We start from the raw sequence: 23,079 nt of genomic DNA on the forward strand, positions 1-23,079 counted from the left end.
GTAGGGGGGGAGGGGGATAGGGCAGGCCTGGCAGAGGGGACAGTGACACAAGTCAGGGCGAGCCATGGCTGGCAGAACCCCGTCCACATCTGTATCCTGAGAGCTCCAACTGCTGGGCTTTCCAGGGCCCTTCTGGTTGGATTAAAACAACAATAACAACAAACTATGAGTCTCTGAACTCATATTCTTTTAAAAATATATATTTTATTGATTTTTAGAGAGAGGAAAGGAGAGGGAGAGAGACAGAAACATTGATAGGAGAGCGAGGCCCAGGCATGTGCCCTTACCGGAATTGAACCAGCAAGCTTTCAGTGCACAGGCCGATGCCCAGGGCTCTGTTGGATCATGTTATCAAGCCCATCCTTGGGCACGTCCATCCGTGAAGAAGGTCAACTTTGCCTCTGAGCCTCCCTCTCCCTCCCTTGGTGTTCTATCAATGAGGGTTACTCTTGGTTGTATGAACCTAAAAATAAAAAGCCTTTCAAAGTGAGAGGCAACAAGCATTTGTGTGAGATCAAAGATTACCTATTCAGAACACACGGATTCAGACAGAAGCCCAAATAGTGTTCAATTAGAAGACAAAGACAATGGGCATTTATGAAAAAGGGAAAGGAGATAATTACATGAATGGAAGGAAGGCAGTTCTATGGGTACAGATAACGTAATATATGACACAAGTTCTAAAAAATGTTTTAAATTTTCAGCCCAGTAGGCACAACATCTGCTTTCTTGTTATCTTTGCAAATAGTTCTTTAAGATGCGATGTTACTTTAGACCCAGTCCAAAGGTTCTATTGCCCTGTTTTAACATTCCAGAGGTTTGAGGCATAAGCCATACAAGGCAGTTCCTCTGGCATGCCAGCTCCAGCTCCATTTGAAAGTGGCTCCATCCCATATAATAAAGAGGTAATATGCAAATAGACCGTCACTCCAACACACAAGATGACAGCCCCCATGTGGACACAAGATGGCTGCCACAAGATGGCTGGCAGGGGAGGGCAGTTGTGGGCCATCAGGCCAGCAGGAGAGGGCAGTTGGGAGGGACCAGGCCTGCAGGGGAGGGCAGTTGGGGGCGACCAGGCCAGCAGGGGAGGGCAGTTGGGAGGGACCAGGCCTGCAGGGGAGGGCAGTTGGGGGCGACCAGGCCAGCAGGGGAGGGCAGTTAGGGGCAATCGGGCCAGCAGGGGAGCAGTAAGGCATTGATCAGGCTGGCAGGGGAGTGGTTAGGGGGTGATCAGGCTGGCAGGCAGAAGCGGTTAGGGGCAATCAGGCAGGCAGGCAGGCAAGCAGTTGGGAGCCAGCAGTCCTGGATTGGAGAGGGTGCAAGCTGGGCTGAGGGACACATACACACACACACACCCACACACACACACACACACCCCCGTGCACAAATTTTGTGCACCAGGCCTCTAGTTTATTAATATTCTTCTTCTTTTGTTGATAGACGCAAGCAATAGAGAGCTTAAAGAACATTGACTCACATAAGACAGCTGTTGATCTCTTCGTCACATGAAAGCTGGTAAGTCAGAAGTCCAAGGCTTAGCCAAGTCTCCAGGAACCCAGCCTTCATCCAGGTAATCCTCTGAGTCTTCAGGGCCAGGTTTCATCGACATGGCACAAGGTCATAGCTAGAGCTCCAGACATTACACCCTGTTAGTGGAAGCTAAGAGGAGGGAGGCATAGAAAATGGTCTTCATCAACCATCTTCTGAGGAAGGCCCCTAAAAGAACCGCATGACAATTTTGCTTACTTCCCATTTAATCGCGTGGCTATATGCAGCTACAAAGCAGATTGGAAAAGGGAATCTTTCTTTGGGATGGTCAGGGCCCACTAAAAATTGTGGGATTGATTATTACAGAAGAAGGGGGAAATGGATACAGTTTCATGGGGCGTACCTTCTTACCCCCGAACTTTTCAACAGAAGCTCATTTTCTGTAATGTGCTAGACATTATGGACTGTCTCGTAACCCAAATCACTTGGTCATTGAAGAAAAAGTGGAGAGTAACAGGTAAGTGTTGGGTTTCTAATCCTAAAGCAGCCATGTACAAATGATTTTACCGTGGACAAGTAACTAAACCTGTTTTCTAATTGACAAGATGGGGTTCATGACACCTGTGTCAGGCATAGGTTTAATCATGGGGATTAGACCAGAGGGCAGGTAAAGTTCCCCATACACAGTGTGTGTCCCTGGCTTTGTCAACTACTGAGTCTCTCTGAGTCTTAGTTTCCTCATCATTAAAATAAAGATTTGTTTTATATACTGGTAACGTTGTGATGAAAATTAAATAAGATGATATGTAAAGTGTTTAGCACAAAATACTTAGCTTTTAAGGAAACCTGACAATTGAGCCTCTCTATTATTTTGGCCTCTCAAAATCCCTGCAAGGTGTCAAAATATAATTTTTTAAAAGTTAAAAACATAGCTTTTATACAATACTAGGTGCACAAAATTTGTGCACGGGGGGTGGGAGGGTCCCCTCAGCCCAGCCTGCACCTTCTCCAATCTGGGACCCCTTGGGGGATGTCCAACTGCCAGCAGGTTTAGACCTGATCATGGGGATCGGACCTAAACCGGCAGTCGGACATCCCTTTCACAATCCTGGACTGCTGGCTCCTAATAGCTCACCTGCCTACCTGCCTGATTGCCCCAACTGCCCCCGCTGCCAGCCTGGTTGCTCCTAACTGCCCCCCGCTTCCAGCCAGGTCGCCCCCAACTGCCCTCCCCTGCCAGCCTGGTCACCCCTCACAGCCCCCAACTCCAGCCTGGTTGCCCCATGCAGCCTGCTGTTCAGTCATTGGGTCGTCCCTCACTAACCCCCCTGCCGGCCTGGTCACCCTATGCAACCTGCTTGTTCAGTCGTTCGGTCATCCCTCACTAACCCCACTGCCGGCCTGGTCGTAGGCAGCCATCTTGTGAAGGCATGAGGGTTAATTTGCATATCACCTCTTTATTATATAGGATAGAATGAACACAAATCAAAGTCTTATTCAACTCGTTAAGTAAATAATGAGGAAGCTAGTGAGATGGAAAAGCTGATGTATAGAATAATTGAGGTATTTATAGACAGGCAAGAGAAAGGAAAGGAAACAAGAGAAGAAAGAAGGTTAGAGGCAGATTTCTATGTTAGATTCAGAGCTGGTTAATGTTCTGCGTGGCAATAAAGTCATAGGTCATATTTTCTACCAGGAAGAAACCACCTCCATCTCAATGGGGCATAAAACCCTGCACGTTAACATGTAACACTCGGCGTCTGGTTCTTTCTGCTCAACAGTAAGCAGCAAAGTCCAACACGGGCACATTTTCCTAGAGAATTAATTAATGTTTTGTGAGCCTGGATGCTGGGGTGTGGCACCGAAAAGGCGTGCAGTCATTTTCTTGCTTTATTTTCACATTTCAGAAAAATATTTTTAGCAGAAATAATTCTCAATGTTTGAAGAGACGATGCAGATTCCTAATGATGACCTGAAGGAGAGAATAAGAAATGGCCCCTGCCTTCTGCGTCCTCCCTGCCTGGTGTGCGTGCGTGTGTGTGTGTGTGTGTGTGTGTGTGTGTGTGTGTGTGTGTGTGAATAGTTGATTTTATGATGTGAACGCAGAGTTGGCCACCCAGCCCTGAAAAAACACCCAGAGAATCAGCAAGGTAAGACAGAGTCAGGTGGAAAAGGGGAGAGGAACTTTCCAGATCAAGGGTCCCTGGGAAATGGCACAGAGGTGGGGGTGGGCACTGGCACAGCGAGGGCGCTGCAGGCAGCTGTGTGGCTGAAGCAGGGCTCTCGTGTTATTACAGATGAGAAGTTAATTAACTTGTTCAAAGTCCTTCGGGTAGTGCGCGGAATGGGCTGGTGCAAGGTCCATTCTCTTTCCCATACTGCCTTTCCTCTCATTGCTTTTTAAAACCTGCCCTCCAGGGACCAAAGGTCTGTGCTTAGTCCTTTGCAGGTTAGTATTAATTTAAACCAGTATGTCGCTCCTCCCGGGGCAGTGAGAGTCTTAGGCGGCTTCCTTCTGAAATGAAATGAAAGGTGTTGACCTGCATTAAAGGAATCCCTCGCATCTCTCTCCTGAAACCCAGCACCCCTGAGAGTCAGACAAAAGCTGGTCAGCCACTGGGAGCCAGGACCCCGATGCCGGCTCCGCTTACAAGCCCGTTAGGTTTGATGAGAAAATGTTGGCCTCCAGGCCCAGGGATGGAGGTAACAGGATCCTCTGACACATTCAGACTTACAAAATCGGATGTGGTTTAATTGTCTGCAAAGAAGTTATTTCAAGACGTGCCCTGGCCTTGGTGGAGCCTGAGATCATTGGTGATACTGGAGGGGGTCGGGAGAACAAGATAAACTCAATAACTCTCATCATTCCACTCTTCAAAGGATGCATTAGTGTAATCCCTGATGTCTACGGTTGAAGAAAATACCGTTTCACTTCCCCGGCATGTAAGCCATTCGTAATCAGACTCAACTGTTGTGCGTCTCTAGGTTCACCACCGGCCTTGTTCGAATCAGCCAGGTGTCCGGACTTTGCACACAGGCCTTGCTCCCTGCCACCCCGCCTGCTCACACAGACCATCCTCTCTGCCTCCTGGGCTGGAAGACTCCTCTTCGTTTCCCCACCTTCCCAAATCCTTGAAGGTCCAGGTCAAGTCCAACCATGCCTCCCTGGGCTGCCCACTTCCCAGAGCTGGGGACAGCGTGGTCTCTGTCCGTCATGTTGATTGAGGACCTTGTGTGTGTCAGGCACAGGGAATATAGCGATCAGTCAAATGGTTTCCTGCTGTCACAGAGCTTGGGTTCTAGTGGGAAAACTCTTCTTCCTCCACTCCAATCAGCTCCAATGCGACTTCACATTAACCTATGCATTTAGTCAGTTGACAAGTATTATTGAGTATCTACTATGTAGCAGGCACTGTTGTAGGCAGTGGGGTTGCAACAGGGAACAGAAGCGACAAAGGCCTTGCTACCCTCAGAGTTCACATCCTACAGCAGATAGGATACCAACTAAATCAATTTGCCAGGTAGTTAGAGATTCAGGTCAAGAGATAAAGTGGATGGTAGGGTGGATGGCATTTGTTTAGAAATTGTGATCAGAGCAGCTCTCTCTATTACGGTGCCATTGAAGCAAAGACCTGTGAAAGCAATGGCCAGGTGAGTGGGCGACGATAACGCATGTGTGTGGGGCTTCTGAGGGATCAGCACAAGTCTTGGTATGGATCCTCCCAGCTGATGTGAAGGAAGGAGTCTGAAGCCAGGTGTCCAGCACAGAGCCAGAGCGCCCTTTTGTAGAATTGTCCGGCTGTTTCAGCATGCCTGGGTCCCAACAGGCCCAAAGCTCTTGACACAAGGGCCCAGACTTCCTTTTCCCCTGCTCACTGCATGCTGAGAAGGGCGCTGTTAGTGTCACAGGTGTAGATCTTAGATAGGCTGTTGGGAGTTGTGTGTGACTTTTGGCAAGGTGCTTTAACCTCTTGGTCTTCTATTTACTCATCTGTAAAATGGGGATGTTGGTAGAACCAACTTCATAGCATGGAGGTGAGGATCTCATGATTAACAAAGCTGGCCACACAGGAAATGGCACCTAAGTGTCCCCAGCAGTATGCACATTGCTGAGCTCTGGGGGGTGTTGAGGGTTGAATTCTGTCTCCCAAAAAGATATGCTGAAGTGCTAACCCTGTCACCTGTATATGTGACCTTATTTGGGAATAGGGTCTTTGCAGATGTAATTAAGTTAAGTGAGGTCATAGTCAATTAGTATGGGCCCTAATCCAGTGTGACTGGTGTTCGTATTGGAAGAGGAGGGACATACAGACAGAGAGACAAACAGGATGAACCCCGTGTGACCACAAGACAGACTGAAGTGATGTGTCTACAAGCAAAGGAGCACCTAGAAGCCAAGAGGAGGCCATGGAACAGATTCCATACCAGAGCCTTCGGAGAGAGCATGGCCCCGTGGACAGCTTGATTTTGGGCTTCTGGCCTCTAGCACACGAGGCAATAATAAATTTCTGTTGCTTTAAGCCACCCAGTTGGTTGTGCTTTGTTCCAGCGACCACAGGCAACTAATACAGGTGACATGTATCTCCGGAAGAGCTGAGGATCAAGCTGGGACCAAAGAGCTGTGTGTTTTACGATCAGATCTTTGGGGGTCTGCTGATGCCTGCAGTTCTGGGGTCAGATGATCAGATCCCTGGGGGTGGGTTTGGAAGCGGAGAGATAAAACTGGAGAAGGCCCTAGTTTAGTCCTAAACCAGAGCCCTTTCAGCCTATGGGTTTAGCCCTATGACTTCCAAGTGGCTTCTTGGGGTTTAGTCTGAACACAGGGGCTGCCCCAGTCTTCCTGGCTCGGAGACAGTGAGAGTGCACATGCTTTTCTGGACACTTGGCAGCACTCACGAAGCCGCCCATCCAAATACAGATGGAATCTAAAGCTCAGGCCTCCGCCAGCACTTCGGTGAAACCCTGGTGGTAAAATACGAGGGAGAAAGAATCAGGATCCGGCCACGGTTTGGGCCAACATTCCAGAGGACTGATTTAGGATGGGCACGATTCCGGAGGCCCCCTGCCATCTCTGAGCTCTCGGTAAAAATATCAACACGGGCTGAAATGCAATCGCATGGGCGGGTACAGCATCATCCCCCCTGGAGATTTAGAATGGGAGTGTCTAGGGAGTGGGAGGAACCTTCAAAGTCAGATCATAATGTATGACTGTTGGATGCAAGGGCTTTGGAGGCAGATGGATCTGGGTTCGAGTCCCACCTCTTTGACTCTGGGGAAGGCCAGCTCCAAGCTCTGAGACCTTAGCTAATCTCCTTCTCTGTATAATGGGGACCAGGTGCTACCATCCTGGGATTTAAAGCAGCTTATAAAGTGCCTCACTCATCACAGCTACTGAGAGAGTAGAAACTCTTATTAGCATTGTTGTTATTTCACCCAAGTCCCCAGCAACGCCGTCTCCGGCCCATGCCTGTCTGCATACCTCTCACAGAACAGTCTGTGCTATAACAAGATGGTCCCTTGTAAGGAGCTTCCCTTTGCTGAGATGTGCTCTATGTTTGGAGACAGGTGAGGTAGTGCTATCAGATGGTTAGGTCCTGGGCCCTGGGCCTGCATTCAAATCCTACCTCTCCCCTTAGACCTCTAGGCCTCTGAGCAAAATGACTTAACCTGTCAGTTCATTAACCATCACAGTGGTTACGTGTTGCTTAAACGCTCAGTGCCTCAGCTTCCTCATTTGGGGGAGATGATGATGGTGGTGGTGGTGGTGGTACATACACCCTATAGCTGCCATATGATTGAATAAACAAGGGACTTGGAAGAGAGCCTGGTATAGCAGGTGCTCGTTAATTAGCTGTTATTGAGGCAAATTCCATCCCTTGGCTGTATCCTATCATGCCCATCCCCCAGTTTGTGTTTAATCTCCGAACACCCATGCCGGCACTGGAATTGGGGTGGCCCCTGTGCACTCGCCCGGGGCCCCACACTTGGTTTAATGCTCTGCAGTTTCAGTCTTGAAATTCCTAATCACTTTTGAACAAGGGGCCCTGCAACTTCATTTTGCACTGGGCTCCGCAAATTGTGTAGCTGGCCCTGCCTGGAAAATTGGCACGGCTGGCCTCTGGCCTTCGTGCATAGCAGAGCTAGGCAGGCCGCCCTCCGCAGAGCCCGGGCCTCCCTCTGGCCCAGTTCGCCACCACATGCACCAGTTTGGGGCTTGGTTGCCTGGTGCACACCTTCTCGGCTCTCATTTGCACCTTCTCTTCCCATCCCTTGGTCTCCACCCTTCCCTCCCACTCTCCCTGCTTGGCAGCCAAGCTCAGAACTGTGCCTCTGCCCTGCACCAGGTGTGCCAGGCACCATGCCCACCAAGAAGGGCATTTTCCCTCCTTCAGAGGCCTCACTCCCCCCCCCCCCACAACCTCCCTACCCCCACCTTCACCCCCACCCCCAGTTTGCAGTGGTGAAAATGGATCCTGTCTCTGCAGAGTGGAGTCACAGGGCCTTTATAAAACCATGAAGACTGTAGAGTGAAAATCCTGGTTTCCTCGCCTGGAGGGGGCGGTATGAGAGTTAGCCGAGGCTCCCTGACAGAAGGCATGCGCCACTGAAGGATTCGTGGGCATCAGGCTTTGCTCTGGCTCATCATGGAAGCCAGGCACGATCTGTTACTGTGTGTTAACCTGGAGAGTTGGCCCACTTGCCACTACCCCGGGGTCAGTCATTGTCTTGCTTCTCTTGTCTCTAAGAAGATAAGGAAACTGAGTTAGTTCTCAGCAAACCTGATGGCCAACAAGGATTTTGGGTCCTGCGTGTCACGTAAGAAATTCTGCAGAAGCAAGTGGATTGAAGATGAAATGAGGCAGCGTGTGCTTTAAGATGCAGAAAAGAGCAGAGGGATTGGGGCTTGGAGAAGGCTCACACCGCACCAGTGGTTCCCCGGGAAGAAAGACACCAGCTAGACATGCAGTAAAAGCGGCCTGAGGCTCTGAAGCAGAACCCTGGGCGGGCAGGAAACACATGGCAGCTGCCAGACTGAGCAGGGGTCAGCCGGACCCGAGCCTGGGGCTCAGGCTCAGCAAAGAGGGGAATAAGGCCTTGCAATTCCATTCATACTGCTCACATACATGGGAGTGGGGTGGCGGGGGGGGGGGGGGGGACTGCATTCAGGCTCGGAGCCTAAGACCCTAAGAACGGCAGATGGGGAGCTGGGATCATCTCCTCCCACTTCACACTGAGCGAGCTGGCTTTTGGCTGGAAGAACCATCCCCAAGGCACCCTCTGGGCTGCGACTCCTCTAATCACGAAAGGGCACAGCCTCCTCCGGGTTCCCCTGGAAACCAGAGACTCCCGGGGTGGGACCCTGAGGGCATCCCTGCCTGACAGTGCAGCTGGAAGGGCAGGGGTGTCCCGACTCTTGGGGCTGCTCCAACCCTGCAATCTGCTCGCTCCACTCTATGACTGAGAGTCTGAGGCTGGGAGGAGGCTCTGTGGCTCAGCGCGTCTGCAAAGCTGCTGTCTCCCCCAGAGCCCAGACACTTCAGCAGCTCGGCCAGGAGACAGGAAGGCCTGTTGCTGGAATGTTTACTCAGCCCGAGGCAGGACCAGGGCAGAGAGCCACACCCCGGGATGTGAACCCGGACTTGATCCAGGAGGCTGACAGGCAGCCACATCCCCAAGGCCGATCCTGGGGCTGGGGCTCAGGAACACCAGGGAGACCTCACCCTGCAGGTGGCGGTAAGAAGAGACTGGGCATGGCCAGAGGGACACCAACTTGAGTCCCCACCTTGCCACGCACTCCCTGGCCCGGTGTGGGCTATAACATCCCTTCTCCTGGCCTGGTTCCCCCTTTCTAACTAGGAGGGACTGGAGCAGCCTCCTAAGGGAGCTTCCAGCTCCAATTTTGGGATGATTTGAGCTCACGGTGACTGGAGTCCGCTTTGCAGATAGCATGTGGGGAGTGAGGAAGCTGTAGAGAGCTGACTGATTTCCCGGGAGAGTCCGGGGCCACTGGGGAAGCTCCGCAGGGGCCAGCCCAGGCCCCACAAGGCAGCTGTCACGTAGGATTAGCTGAAATCTTGCAGCGGGGGCCTGGAGGAGCTCATTAGATTTACCTACATGGGTACCTTTCCCAGCTGAGTGTCCTGGGGAGGGAGGGGCTGAGAAGGTAGCTAAGCAGGGCAGGAAGCCGAGCCTGAAGCTGGGGCGACACTAAAAAGAGGCCGCAGAAGCATATTTAATGGCACATAAAAATGTGCAGTGATAAGGTGGAAAAAGCAGGTTATAAAAAGCAGCATATGTAGGGCAATTCTCTTATTATGGGGAAGAAATATTTCCCTCTAAATGTAGACACACACACACACACACACACACACACAAGGAAAGGCCCTGAATGCAAGGAGTGATTATCTTTCTTTGCACTTTTATTCTCTTCCTTTGTGCTTTCAGTAGTTTCCAAGCGTTTTTGTAAACATTAAAAATAATTTCTTTTTCACAGAAAGCTTGAAGTACTAACCCTGACACGTACATTATTGGCCTCATACACACAGCCTTCTCCCAGGGAAGGGCCTGCCCACAGCCTGGCTGAGGGGCTAGTTCCTAGGCGGCCCTGTCTTAATTTGTACAAACCATGGAGGCTTCAGAACTTCTGATTGGGAAGAAGTGGAAGTTACATTTAAAATAAAATTGCAAAGCCTGGCCAGTGTGGCTCAGTGACTGAGCGTCAACCTATGAACCAGGAGGTCACGGTTCATTTCCCAGTCTGGGCACATGCCCAGTTGCAGGCTCCATCCCCAGTAGGGGACCTAGAGGAGGAGTGCAAGAGGCAGCCAATCAATGATTCTCTCATCATTGATGTTTCTATTTCCCTCTCCCTTCCTCTCTGAAATTAATAAAAAAGATATATTTTAAAATAAAATAAAATTGCAAAAACATCAATTGTCTATGTAAGAGAATGGGGAGAAGCTAAACTTCCACAGTCTTCTCCTCCAGGTTGGCCGTTAAAACCTTCTGGCACCTTCCTGCCCCAGCTCCCTCAGCACTACCCAAGGGCAAAAATGGTGAGCTGAGCCATCAGATTCCCTCTTCAAGGACTTGAACTGAGACATTAGAAAAGAGTGAGACAGTTAGCAGTGAGAATAGTAAATGAAAAGCTGTAAGGACTGAGGCAAGCAGTGACTGCGGTGTCCGAGTTAGGGACTGGGCCTTCCTAGCCACCCACTCTCCCAGAGACGGTAGAGTCCAGCTCTCACACTCAGTTGACAGTTTTCCTGGCCTGGGTGCCTTCTCTCAGCCTCGCCTGGCTTTCTCCACCTTGTCATTTCCCATTGCCCATGCCCGGTCCTGTGAGGTCCCCACCCAAGGTGATAGCCCCAAGGTTGTAGCCTCAAGGTCAGTCCCCAGGTCTAAGCCAAGACTGACTGAGTTGGCAGGTCTCTGCTGACTGGCTTCCATCTCTGGGCCCCAATTTCTCTTGTTGTTTCCAGGGCAGGGTGGGAGCTCCACTCCTGAGTCCCTGGACCCCAGGGGCTCTAACCTGACAAGGACCCAAGCTATCCTCAAGCCTATGCCTCGGCCTGGGTGCAGGGCGGGCTCTCACCCTGGGACCTGCCCCAGGGCCTGCTCCCTCTGGGCCCAGCTCCACATCTGAGCTTCTGCTTCCTTCCTGAATCCTGTGATGTTCTAGGCATCAATTTAAAACACAAGCAAGGCATTGAGAGGCAAAACCTTACATTTAAATTTCAGAAAGGGACCCTCCTTACCCTTTGATGTTTACAACAGAAACAGATCTTCAAAGGGTATAATGCTTACCTCAGCGCCTCCACTCCTTAAAAGAAAAAAAATTATCCACTGGCTGAAATGCATCATTTCTAAGTAGAGCCTTAGCCAGGATACTGTGGAAACGCCCTCTGTCTTTCCTCCTCCCTCCCTGCTGCCTCAGACCCCGCTTCACCTCCCCCATAGCACTTCCAGTCTAGTCCCCACACTCTCTGCCCCCAACATCTACTTTTTGGGTTCCATTCACTCAGACAACACAGTTCAGATCCTTAGGAAACAGAGTCAACTTCCAACTGCCTCCAGGGATGAAGGTGAGTGGGGCGATGTTTTTGTTTTAAACTATTTCCAACATATTTCCAAGTCTCTGCTGGGACTTTTTCTCCACTGGCGAGGGCACCTCCAGGCCTAGTCACAGCCTGAATTAGTCAGGACGTGATAGGCTCAGTGCTGTAACAGGTACATCCCCGAATCTCAGAGGCTTACCCCAATAAAGCATTTGAAGCTGCACTGTCTTGAAACTGTAGCCTCCAAAGTCCCATGTCACCGGCTCCTAATTGCTTGTCATCTCTGCTCCCAGTCCATTGGCCTGAAGCTGACCATAGGAAGCACGTGGAATTGTGGGTAAGCCTCAACTGCTACATCTCCCCCTCCCAGTTGGTGTGGCTCAGGGAGCATGTACTGCTTTCAGGATGTTGCCCTGGATTCCTCAGTAAGACCTGTCTTTGTGGGAAGGGGGTGTGTGTGCGGTTAATTCTGCACTTACCCTTCCAGATCCATACTCTATCCTTCTGGGACCTAGAGTCTGCTGGTTCCTCTGCCCTTTGACTTCAGTGCAAAGGGAGCACCAGGAAATCACCAGAGGGAACTGGAAGTTACCAGCAGGAAGTGAGGAAGTTGGAGGAGAGGGAGGGAGAGAGGGTGCTGTTACCCCCAATCTCTCCCTGCGGAGCTTTGGTTTGATAGCAGCTGCTTCCTCTCCCTGCAGCACAGCACCTGGGAGGTGGCTTTTCTCCCTATGGAGCTCATCAGATCCCACTAACTCCACTTCCTCCCCCTGCCCCTGTGTCATCCTGCTGTGGCTGGTCCCTGAGGGCTTCATCATCCTTTACTGATTCCCTCAACTCCACCCAAGCCTCAGAAAATGGCATCTTTGTCTTCATTAACCTTTTTCAGCTTCCCCTTAAACAAACCTTCTTTCCAATTAGAAAGGATCAGCTGAGCAGGACTATCCCCCAGCCCTACCCCAATAATAGTAACCACTAGGTGCCAGGCACCATTTTAAATCCTTGTCAATAAATTCCTATATTGACAAATATAATCCTTATGATAACCCTTTGCTATAGATGGTGTTATTTTCCAATAAAGAAACGGAGAGGATAAGTAACTTGCCTAGAACCACACAACTCTGAATAGCGGCACTTGGATTTGAACCCAGGCAGTCTAATTTAGGAGTCCTTGCTCTTAATATCTATCTACTATGCCACATTCAAACCCACAGGTTAAGGAACAGAGTCTCATACATATTGGGACAATGAGTCCCACCCACATAGGTCTATGGGAGGTAGTTCCCAAAGAAAGAGTATAAACGAGGGGGAAATCGCCCAAATCTAAAATCCTTCAAGGCTTAAGGCCTGCTTTGGACTACGAACACCCTGCTTAAAATAGAGGAATAAATGCATGGCTCTGTTTGGGTGTTTTTCTTTAAAATTGTAATTTTAACATAGGAACACAGGCATACTGTCCAAAATTCAAAAAATACAAAAGGGTAAGTGGTGTACCAGTGAATTTCCCTTTAACCCTGTTCAGCCACAAGTTCCTTTCCTCTAAGGCAGCAATTTTTTCAACCCTTTTCACCTGATATGACAAAAAAAAAAAAAAAGATATAATTTTGATTCATTCACATGGGACGGCTATTGTTGCGTTGGCTGTTGTCATTTGTTTTTATTTGACAATCTGAGGGAAAACAGGTCAGTGCCCCTGACTAAATAGTCAGGTGTTACATGTTTTAAGAATGCTCATGGCACAAGGTTGAAAATCGCTGCTCTCAAGCAACCACTGGTTTCTTCTGTGTCCTTCCAGGGGAAAGTAGGTTTCTCCCCCACCCCCTTTCGTTTTTACCCAAAAGGTAGCATTCTAAGCCCATTATTCTGTTTCTTGCTTTGTCACCAAAAATATGTCCTGGAGATCATTACAGCCCCAAATATTAGGTGAGCTCCCTTCTTCTCCCCCTCCCCCCTCCTTTTCTTCTCCTCTTTCCCTTGTAGAAAAATATATTTGCTACCTGACCTGAAAGGGACATAGAGAGCCTGTGGCCTGGCACCCGCCTTCAGAATAACCAGCTTTTAAAGTCACCACCACTTCCCCCCACATACCCCCCACCAACTGTTTGCTTTTAAAATTTCAAACAAAAATGGGGACACTAGCCCTGTCTAGGTGGCTCAGTTGGTTGGAGCATCATCCCATACACTGAAAGGTTGTGGGTTCAATTCCCAGTCAGGGCACATACTAAGGTTGTGGGTTCAATCCAGGGTTGGGATACTTACGGGAGGTAACTAATCGATGTTGCTCTTTCACATTGATGTTCCTCTCTCTCTCTCTCCCTCTCTCTCTCTGTAAAATCAATGAAAACATATCCTCAGATGAGAATTTAAAAATAAATAGGACACTAGTACAACAGAGAACCATATACCATCACCCAGATGCAGTGATTATCAAGCTTCTGTGGCATTTACTTTATTTTTATTTAAAACTTCTCTTTGCCTTTTGTGCTTGGCTGATGCATTCCAGCATCTCTCTGGTCATTTCACCCCTACATTCTTCCCTGCACAGCAGGAGACGTGCCAGCACTGTTTTCACATAACCACAAAGCTATGATTGCACTAACAAAGTTAATACGAATTCTCTGCTCTTGTCTTATGCCTAGTCCATAGAAAATTTCCCCCATTGCCTCCAAAGTGTCCCTTCTATAGACAGTTTTTTAAAAAAGATCCATATATGACACTTGGTTGCTGTGTTTCTTCATTCTCTTTTCATTTTTTTTTTTCATTCTCTTTCAATCCTGAATAATCCCACCGCCGTCTTTATTTCACTCCACTCATTCGCAGAAGTCAAGTCAGTTGTCCTGTAAAATGGCCCACTTTGTGAATTTGTGTCTTTGCTCCCTTGTCGTGTCATGTAAGCCATTTTGCTGTCCCTCCATGATTCCTGGGAATGGAAGTTAGCTCTCAGGGCAGGGCACGGCTGGCCTTTGTGGAGGGACACCTGCTGGTAGGACTGTGAGCTGCACATGGGGAGACCCACAATGTCCTACTTTTGGTGACACTGAGATTGATCACTGGTACAGGTAGTGACAGCCTGATCCCTCCATGGTCAAGTTCGCCACCAATCTTTCACCTAATGAGTTCATCCGTTAATGATCATTGCCTGGATCAACTATTTCCCTAGGAGTTACAAAATGATGATGTTCTAATTTGCTCATTCCTTCCCCATTTGTCAGGCAGAATTCTTCTGCCTGGTTTTAAAGAGCTGGAGAACTGACCTTATTCAAGTCTACCTCTGAGTGACTTAAGACTATTTTTAAAACTCAGATTCACTCCTAAAACACCTCGTTTCTCTACCATTAAGGAAATTTCAAAGATTGTCTCTTCAACTCGGAAAGCAAGTCTGAGAGGGGAGTTCTTAAAATTATTCTCCAGCTGTGGCACCGCTGGTGTCAGTACATGGCCGTCCTAAACAACAGCAACAAAAATAAGTACTTGACCCTAAACAACAAAAACAACAGCAACAAAATAAGAACATGGCTGCCCAAGGAGCCTGGTCTTTGGGCACACAACTTCCAAAAGTTCTTTGTTTGTTCGTTTGTTTTTTAACTTCAGAGAGAGGAAGGGAGAGGGAAAGAGAGAAACACTGATCAGTTGCCTCCCATACACACCCCGACTGGACCGGGGATTGAACCCACAACCTGGGTATGTGCTCTGACTGGGAATCCAATCTGTGGCCCTTCAGTGCACAGGACAATGTTCCAACCAACTGAGCCACACCAGCCAGGGCCTAAAAGTTCTACCATACTCACACACACACACACACACAGAGAGAGAGAGAGAGAGAGAGAGAGAGAGAGAGAGAGAGAGAGAGAGAGAAATATTGCAAACCAGATCAAGAATGAAATTCCAAAGCAGGATTTACTGTATGTGGCATTTTTTCAAAAATCTGTGTTCCCAGTTTCTGCCCTGGGAACACCCTCCTTGAGAGAAATCAGGTTGGGGTGGTGACATGACATCCTGCTAAGAGTTCTAGGAAGATATTGGTCAGGAAGAAGACACCCCTGCCGCAGTATGCTCTCTTCAAAAGAAATCTAAGCACAGGCTTTGAGGAAATCCATACTTGAACAGCCCTCTTGCTCATAACCTTTCCTGGGTTTGTCAGCACCTACCTGCTGTCACACGAAGAAGAGTAATTGCCCCAGGATCACCTTTGGCTGAAGGAAACAGGCTTTGGAACACCCCCTGCTGTGGTTGGCCTCATCTCTATTTGTCTACTTGACACTTCTTTGTTGATCTCTGGAGCTGCTTGCTTGGGATTAGCCCAACTGCCAAAAGGAAGGTGGGGAAGGTGTCATTTTCTTTTCACTTAGGTTAAAAAAAATCAATCTCAGAAACAAATCAATTACAAATCCAATAAAATCAGAGATTGTGAGAGCTGGAAAAGGGAAAGGGATGTGTGGAAACATCTAGGCCATCAGACTCAGAATTTTTGAACTAAAAGGCATTTTAGCTTATAATCAATTCTCTGTTTACAGACATGGAAACTGAGACTCAGAGGGCTGGAGTGACTTACCCAGAATCTCATGACAAAGTTAAGACTTGATGCCTTAGCTCCGTGGTCAGCAAACTGCGGCTCACGAGCCACATGCGGCTCTTTGGCCCCTTGAGTGTGGCTCTTCCACAAAATACCATGGCCTGGGCGAGTCTATTTTGAAGAAGTGGCGTTAGAAGAAGTTTAAGTTTAAAAAATTTGGCTCTCAAAAGAAATTTTAATCGTTGTACTGTTGATATTTGGCTCTGTTGACTAATGAGTTTGCTGACCACTGCCCTAGCTGGTTTTGCTCAGTAGATAGAGCGTTGGCCTGCAGACTGAAGGGTCCCGGGTTCGATTCCAGTCAAGGGCATGCACCTTGGTTGCAGGCTCTTCCCCAACTCTAGGCCCTGGTCAAGACATGTGCAAGAGGCAACCAATCGATGTGTTTCTCTCACATTGATATTTCTCTGTCTTTCCCTCTCTCTTCCACTCTAAAAATCAATGGAAAAATAGCCTCGGGTGAGGATTTAAAAAAAGACTTGAAACCAGGTCTCCCCACTTGAAATTCATGAACTCCCCCTCCCCACATTTTATACATTAGGAGAAAGAGGCCTGGAGGGGGTCATGTCACTTGTTCAAGGTCAAGGAGTTAGACACGAAGAGCCTACTATGCGCCAGGTACCATGCCAGGCATGTAATTACATCACACTGCCTCCAGAATGAGTGAATGTTTTTAGTACTATTCTTTCATATGGCATACAGCTGTTTCACACAGAGAAGCTCATTTGATGTTGCAAATATTCAGCAGTTTGTCATTACTGCTAATTTATCTCCTAATGGGTAAAATTCACTCACTGTGCGTTTTAAGGAAAATTTTGGCTCTATCAAAATATTCTCCAGATGAAACATCAATTCCAGATTTTCCAGTGCAGGCCATTCCCTTCCTGTGTGAAGTGACCAGACTGTGGAACTGGGAAGCTAAAGGCCCACGTTCTGCCCTGGCCCTCGACCCCCAGCTGAGTGGCCTTAGCCAAGTCCCTGGCCTTCTCTGGCCTCAGATGCTTTCTGTGTAGAATGAGGGGATTGAATTAGTTGAGTGGTTTCCAACTGTGCTTATACCCAAACCCTCTACTTAGAAAGATTCCTTCAAACACTAATGCCCTTGATGAATTAATAAGGTGTCTCCCCTCTTTGTAAAAATTAATCATAGTTCCATAACTGTAATAGCTTTTGATCAGAATAATCTATATATATAAAAGCCTAATATGCAAAGTGTCCCCTCAGGAGTTCGACCGACTGGGAATTTGATCGCTCACTATGACATGCGCTGACCACCAGGGGGTGGCACGGAAGGAAGGAAGGCCCTGGTCAGTGGCTGGCAGGCCAGGGAAGGGAGGCGGTGGCCAGCAGCCACTAGGGACCCTACCCATGCATGAATCTCATGCACTAGGCCTCTAGTATGCCATAAGAATGAGATGCTGACCTGACTGCTGTGGCTCAATGGTTACAGTGTTGGCCTGCACACTGAAGGTCATGGGTTAGATTCCCAGGCAAGGGCATGTACCTGGGTTGCAGGTTCAATGTGTCTCTTTCTCTCCCTCTCTTCCTCTCTCTCTCTCTCTCTCTCTCTCTCTCTCTCTCTCTCTCCCTTCTTCCCTTCCACTTTCTTTAAAAAAATCAATGGAAAAGTTTCCTTGGGTGAGGATTAACAACAACAACAAAAAGAAAATATTCAACTTCATTTTTTAAAAAAAGAAAAGAATGAGAGATGCCTTCAGCCCCCAAGAGCAATTGTTACATTAATCCCACATGGTTTTGTTATTAGTAAATGAATGATTTCTCTCAGGCTATCAGAATATCGAGAGCAGTTCTTATATCTCCATTCTCTCTTTGATGGAACTTCATCCCTAACCAGCTCCAAGAAGTCTTAGGACCCACTGGGCTAAAAGCTCTCTATAGTCCTCTGGTTTTGATATCCTTAGGGTGTAAATCCTGCGCTCTTCCGAGGGGGTAAATACTTGAGGTTTCATCTGCTGGTCAATTCCAAAGCTTGTTTTTAAGAATGTGACTTAAAAACATAAAACCATAATACTTCAAACCAGAAGACTCATTTAGTCTAGGTTCCTTTAGTCTAAAAGCAGACCCTGAAACAAGGTCCCTATCATTTATTTGGAAGGTGATATGAGAAGGAGGAAGTAGAACAGGGAAAACAATAAAGCCAGTTAAGGGGTGTTAATGAGTGGATTGCTGCTATGCACACCAGGGCTCAGTACCATGAAGGGGCAAGAAAGCTGGGCAGTTTCTTCACCAACTCCCATCCCTCGCTGGTTGGGGGCTGCTCCTTGGCAATTTATACTGCCCCATGAGCACAGTCAGAGGCCCAGGATGCATCTGCTTTTTGGGAACTATCTGTAGGTGACCTCTAAGACAGGTGGAGGGAATATCAGTGGGACATTACAGCTTTTCCAGAGAGACTAAACAGAAAGCATCTCACTGTGAAAAGCCACAACTATCCATTCATTCAACAAGTATTGATTACTGATGTCAATGAACAAAAGGGACAGGGATCCCTGCTTTTGTGGAGTGTATATTCCAACAGGAGAAGGAAACATAATATGCATGAAAAATAAATGAATTATACATTGTGTTACAGAATAATACAATAAACATGTAAACTACACAGAGCTAAAGGAGGGTAAAGGGCATTGGGAGTGCTGGGTTCAGTATGGAGAGGTTGCATTGTTCAATGTAGAGATGAGGTGAGCCTCTTCAAAAAAACAAACAAACAAACAAAAAACAAACAAACAAAACACCTGAACGAGGTGGTAGCAGGAGCTATAGGGAAATCTGGTGGGAGAGAATTCCAGGTGGATAGGACAGACTCCTTGAGGTGGAAACATGAGCTGGCCCGATGCACTCCTGGAGTAGTGAGAAGGCCATTGTGCCTGAGCAGATCCTTGTGGTTGCAGGACTGAGATCCCATTTTCTCTCCAGCTTTTGGCTGGGATGGTTCTGAGATCTTTAAAGCCATACAAGTCCTTGCCATGTGGTTCTCTCCACAGACAATTAACAACACGGATGCTTCTTCAAAGCCAGACGGAGAATTCTCTCTTTACACTTCAAACCTCTTTCTTTAGGGAGGACTCAGTCCCTTTGAAGGGCTCACCTGATTAGGTAAGGACCAACAAAGATATCCATCAAAGTCAACAGATCAGTAAACTAGTCATGGGGGTGACACCACACCCCTCATATTTATAAGTCCCACCTCAGGAGAGGGGAGCATACAGGACCATCTTAGAATTCTGCCTACCACAGTGACAAGGATGGAAGCCAAGTTCTGTTGAGGTTGTCTTCATAACCCAGGCAAGAGCAGACAGGGGCTTAGACATGGTGGTAACAGTGGAGGGGATGGGAAAGGGTCAGAGTCTGGTGGTGGCAGAGCCCATTAGTTTCCTGTCAGACTGACTGTCAGGTGTGAGCAAAAGAGAGAGGCAAGGATTTTAGCCTGAGCTGAAGGTTGCCATCTGCTAGCTAGCAATAAAATCGCAACCCATGGTAGCCATGCCACCTGATGCCAGTGAGTGGTGTGAACCAGGCCAAAGGGGAAAGTGATCCCCTCAAAGGCAAGGTCAGGGAAGCCTTGAAGGTAGGAACAAATAACAGTAGTGTTTAGGTAGGTGAAGAGAAGAAAGGGAGGTATTCCACAGGACTGAGGTGGGCAGAAGGATGGAGAGGGACAGGAGGGCACTAAAGGTATTTTGAGGGTCATGAGTGGATTAGTTGGGCTAAAATGCAGGGTCAAGTGGGTGAGCAATATGGGAAGGCTGGCAGGGTGAACACTGATCCAATAGGACAAAGAGATGTTGCTTTAAAGAAACATTCACAAGAGATGAGACAACAATATCCAGTAGATGTTTACTCTGTCATTACTGTATTAGTTGCTAGGGCCGCCATAACTAAGTACCACCCACTGGGTGGCTTAAACAACAGAAATTTATTTTCTCACAGTTCTGGAGGCTAGAAGCCCACGATCAAGGTTATCCACATGGGTTAGTTTCTTCCGAGGAGGCCTCTCGCCTTGGCTTATAGATGGCTGTCTTCTCCCTGTGTCTCCACATGGTCTTCCCTCCACGTGGGTCTATGTCTTAATCTCCTCTTCTTAGGACACTAGTCACATTGGCTTAGGGCCCACCCTAACGTCCTCACTTTATCTTAATCATCTCCCTAAAGATCCTGTCTCCAAATAGTCACATTCTGGGGTTCTGGGAGTTAGGATTTCAACATATGAATTTTGAGGGGACACATGTCAGCCCATGCCACCTACAGTGTTTGTGTAAATGTGTTAGGCATTCTAGAGACCAGAGAAGCAACTGTCATCCCTTGTCTTCCCTTCCCTTTACTGGAAACACATCCAGGAGGCCAGGGCCCCAGGGACTGGGTGTACCAAGTTCTCTGACACTCAGTCGCTGCTATTACTCTCATCACCACTAGAAACCAAGGTGTTTGGCAGGAGCTGATGCAAAGTTAATGGGGAGCCATCAAGGAGCGAGGCATCACGTGTTTAGTTAGTGAAGAAACAGGAGTGACCCCTCTGGGGTTCTCCACCCGCCACCTCGCTTGTTCCCCAAAGCCTCAGACTGAACTTTCAAAGGCAGGGACCTGCAAAATAAACCACATCCTGCTCTCTTGATTAAAAAACCGAATAATAGTTTTGTGCTTGGCTATTTGATGTCTGTAATGTGAGTCTACATCGAGCGGGAGCACGAATAAAAATAAAAAATAGCCATTTTAGAAGGCAGATTTTGCTTATTCTGTAAGATCAATCACCAGAGCTGCCATTTTCCTAGTCATTTCAGAACCACACACCGGTAATGTTTTTCCTATACACAATTGTCTTCATTTGTGCTTCTCAGAGGAGTGTGCCCCTTTGGATTTTCACTCAGTTCAGCCAGGGCGGCAAGCTGCGTGCCCTCCACATGTTTACCCAACCGTCTAGCATCTCGTTTATGAGGCTTAAGTGGCCCCGCCGTATTCCAGGCCACATTTGCTTCGCAGCAAAGTTCAGTAGCTGGCAGCTCACATTGGCCCAAATTGATTCCACATCTGCCTTAAGTAAACCGCTCCCTCTGACACACGCGTGCCTGCTTTCCCCCTCCCCTTGCAAGCCAGCATATGCCATTAGAGGTTGGAAATAAAGGGGCTATTTTAGAAAGGAAGAAAAACATGTGAAAGGTCAGCCTGAGGTTCGGAACACTGCAGTGGGTCACTGTTCCTGCTCTGAAGGAAACCGAAGAACTTTGCTAAGTAATAAGGCACTTCAACCCTCGTGCCCTGGCCCATGCTGTGCCATCCTTTCGTGTGAAAATCTTGTTAAGAGTAAAAGTCTCAACCAACAGGAACATCAGGAAACCTCATCTATCCAGAACCATACAGAATCAGAAAGCAAATGTGTACTTCCCCTGTCCCCTCCCGCCCGCCCCTTCCCCCTCACCCGAAACCTCAGAGCAGCCGGAATGCCACAAAGCCTTGCAATGAATGTATCCATACCAGAGCCTCCAACTCCACATGAAGGGGTTTGCTTTCATTTGATGCCAGATTCCAGATTTTTGGCTGATTTCCCATCTCACTGTGGACTAGAAGCAGCAAACCTGAGATGAAGCCAGAGCCTGCTCCTTACAGCTGTGAGGCAGGGCAGAGATAAGGAACACAGAAATCTCACAAGCACAGCAGGTACACGTCTGACCCAACCCAACCGCCCCTGAGACACACTGCACAACAGCAATAAACCGAAGCCATGAAGAAAGGCTGGATTGTGTTTAACCTCTTTTATCTAAGGTGGAAATGACATGCAGAATACATTTTAGAAAAATGATTAAAATGTGAAATTGAGATGCTTGGTCAAGACCCTCTTGGATTGCATGTGACAAAAACTCAACCCAAACTGGTGCAAAAAGAGAATTTCTTCACATCATGTGTGGATTCAGAGATATCCTTGCTTCAGACACAGGGAACCTAGGACATGTGAGCAGTGTCTTCAGGACCTGCCTTCCATCTCCTGTTGTTTCCTTCTATGACGGTATTAGTCTCCGGCCAGCTCTGCCCTCTTGGTGGCAAGATAGCTGCCCATCAGTGGTTCTTAACCTTTCTAATGCCGCGGCCCTTTAATACAGTTCCTCATGTTGTGGTGACCCCCAACCATCAAATTATTTTCGTTGCTACTTCATAACTGTAATTTTGCCACTGTTATGAATCGTCATGTAAATATCTGTGTTTTCCGATGGTCTTAGGCTCTACAGCAGCGGGTCTCAACCTGTGGGTCACGACCCACAGGTTGAGAACCGCTAGCAGGGTCGATGGTCTTAGGCTCTACAGCAGCGGTTCTCAACCTGTGGGTCACGACCCATAGGTTGAGAACCGCTAGCAGGGTCGCCTAAGACCATCGGAAAACACAGATATTTACATGACGATTCATAACAGTGGCAAAATTACAGTTATGAAGTAGCAACGAAAATAATTTGATGGTTGGGGGTCACCACAACATGAGGAACTGTATTAAAGGGTCGCGGCATTAGAAAGGTTGAGAACCACTGCCGCCCATAGCTCCAAATCTGGTGAAAAAGAGACCCTCCCCTAGTCTGACCACGCAGGCCAGCAAGCAATGTTAACGCCTGCATAGATACTAGCTTGGTTTGGGTCACATGCCCATCCCAGGTCCAATCCCTGTGGCCAGAAGTTTGCACAACAATTTGATTGGTCAAAATCAGACCACGAAACTACTCCTGGAGCAGAGGGTACGTCTGCTCCACCCAAAGCAGGGAGAGAATGGGAGAGGGATGAGCAAAATTGGGGGTGGAAGGTGGGAGTAAGCATTCCCATGAGAGAGGGAGTAAGAAGTGGGACAGAGAGAGCAGCTAGTCTACCAGGAGGGGCAAAGCCTGTAACCATCTAGGCCAAGCATGTCAAACTCGCGGCTGGCGGGCTGCATGCCATTTATTTGGCCCATGTTAGCCTTTGAGT

The 23,079-nt window shown here is 48.2% G+C and overlaps 1 long non-coding RNA gene across 1 annotated transcript; it reads right to left on the reverse strand.

Annotated features, from left to right (window-relative positions):
- Positions 1-238: 238 nt before the first annotated feature.
- LOC129150887 (uncharacterized) lies at positions 239-21,726 on the reverse strand. The gene is made up of 4 exons (XR_008557670.1): positions 21,610-21,726; positions 15,698-15,853; positions 1,481-1,662; positions 239-478 (listed from the first exon to the last, which is right to left on the reverse strand). It is a non-coding gene; the product is annotated as an uncharacterized LOC129150887 (long non-coding RNA).
- Positions 21,727-23,079: the final 1,353 nt, after the last annotated feature.

The sequence above is a fragment of the Eptesicus fuscus genome, chromosome 2 (assembly GCF_027574615.1).
Source record: "Eptesicus fuscus isolate TK198812 chromosome 2, DD_ASM_mEF_20220401, whole genome shotgun sequence".
In the NCBI taxonomy this organism is placed as follows: domain Eukaryota; kingdom Metazoa; phylum Chordata; class Mammalia; order Chiroptera; family Vespertilionidae; genus Eptesicus; species Eptesicus fuscus.